The 2,037-nt window shown below is 44.4% G+C and overlaps 1 pseudogene; it reads left to right on the plus strand.

Moving 5' to 3' along the window:
* The first annotated feature begins 294 nt into the window (after positions 1 to 294).
* Positions 295 to 1,560, plus strand: LOC140532236 (keratin, type I cytoskeletal 18 pseudogene; annotated as a pseudogene).
* Positions 1,561 to 2,037: the final 477 nt, after the last annotated feature.

The raw sequence follows: 2,037 nt of genomic DNA on the forward strand, positions 1-2,037 counted from the left end.
TTGGGGAAATATCTAAACAAATTGTGTTACAGGAATGTAATAGAATATTTTTATGTAAAAGAAGTGATTAACACGAATATAGGAAAGCATGGAAAGACTTACATGAAATGATGCAAAGTAAAATAATCAGATGTAGGAGAAAAAATACACATATATATGCACATGTATGTATAAATATATGACTACATCAGTGAAAATGGAAAGAAGAACTACAAAAGAATCAAAGACAAATGTTGGAAAATTTTAAAGAGGACTAAGGCAATTGCATTCAGCTCTCCTCTCTCTACCAACATCATGAGTTTCACCACCCGCTCCACCACCTTCTCCACCAACTACCGCTCCCTGGGCTTGGTCCAGGCATCCACCCACAGAGTCCAGCCAGTCAGCAGCGCCGCCAGTGTCTATGTGGGCATGGGTGGCTCTGGCTCCCAAATCTCCACGCCCCGCACCACCAGCTTTGGTGAGGGATTGGGGGCCGGGAACCTGATGGCGGGCCTGGCCTGGATCAGGGGGATCCAAGGGAAGAAGAAGACCATGCAAGACCTTAACTACCACCTCGTCTCCTACCTGGAGCATGTGCAGAGCCTGGAGACTGAGAATGGCAAACTGGAAGGGAAAATCAGGGAGCATTTGGACAAGAAGGGACCTCAGAGCAGAGAATGGGGGAACTATTTCAAGACAACTGAGTATCTGTAGGAGCAGATTTATACAAACTCAGTGGACAATGCCAGAATCACCCTACAGATCAATAATGCCCATCTGGTGTTTGATGACTTCAGAATCAAGTATAAAGCAGAGTTGGCCATGAGACAGTCTGTAGAAAGTGACATTCATGGCCTCTGGAAGGTCATTGATGACACCAACATGACCAGGCTACAACTGAAGACTGAGATTGAAACCTTGAAGGAAGAGCTACTTTTGATGAGGAAGAACCATGAGGAGGTGGTAAATTCTCTACAAGCCCAAACTGCAGGCTCTGGGCTGACAGTGGAGGTGGATTCTCCCAAATCGAAGGACTTGAGCAAGGTCATGGCTGATACAAGAACCCAATATGACACTCTGGCTCAGAAGAACGGACAGGAGCTTGATAAATACTGGTCACAGCAGATTGAGGAGAGCACCGTGACAATCAACACAAGATCTGAGGAGATGGAAGCAGCCTGAAACACTGTCACTGAGCTGAAATGTACAGTCCAGTCCCTAGAGATTGGCCTGGATTCCCTTCGAGATCTAAAAACCTGCTTGGAGGACAGCCTGAGGGAGGTGGAGATCCAATGCACTAGCCAGATGGAGCAGATCAATGCAGTCCTGCTATACCTGGAAGCAGAACTGGGGCAAACATGAACAGAGGGGCAGTGCCAGGCCCAGGAATACGAGGCCCTGCTCAACATTAAGGACAAACTAAAAGCAGATATGAACCCTTATCAAAACCTGCTAGAGAAAGGAGAGGACTTCAATCTTGTGCATGCCTTGGACAGCAGCAACAGTTTCTTACATAAGACTAGCACTCAGAGGACTATAGAGGTAGACAACAAAGTGGTTTTACATATTTATTTTTAGATTTCGACATTCATTTCAACAAAATTTTGAGTTCCAATTTTTCTCCCCATCTTTCCCCTTCCCCCATACTATAACACCTTGCATTCTGATTGCCCCTTGCCTCAATGTGCCCTCCCTTCTATCACACTCCACCCTTCCCTTATCCTCATCTTCTCTCTTTTCTTGTAGGGCAAGAAAGTTTCTTCACCCCATTACCTGTATTTCTTATTTCACAGTTATATGCAGTAACAATTCTCAACATTCATTTCTAATACTTTGATTTTCAACTTCCCTCCCTCCCCATTCATCCCCACTGAGAAGGAAAGCACTTCAATATAGGCTATATATGTTTCATTTTGCAAAAGACTTCCATAATAGTCATGTTGTGTAAGACTAACTATATGGACCTCCATCCTACCCTATCCCCCCCTTTTTTTCTATTCTCTCATTTTAACTTGTCCCTTCCCAAAAGTGTTTACTTTTAGTTACTCCCTTCTC

This window comes from Notamacropus eugenii, chromosome 3, assembly GCF_028372415.1.
Source record: "Notamacropus eugenii isolate mMacEug1 chromosome 3, mMacEug1.pri_v2, whole genome shotgun sequence".
NCBI classification, from domain to species: Eukaryota; Metazoa; Chordata; class Mammalia; order Diprotodontia; family Macropodidae; genus Notamacropus; species Notamacropus eugenii.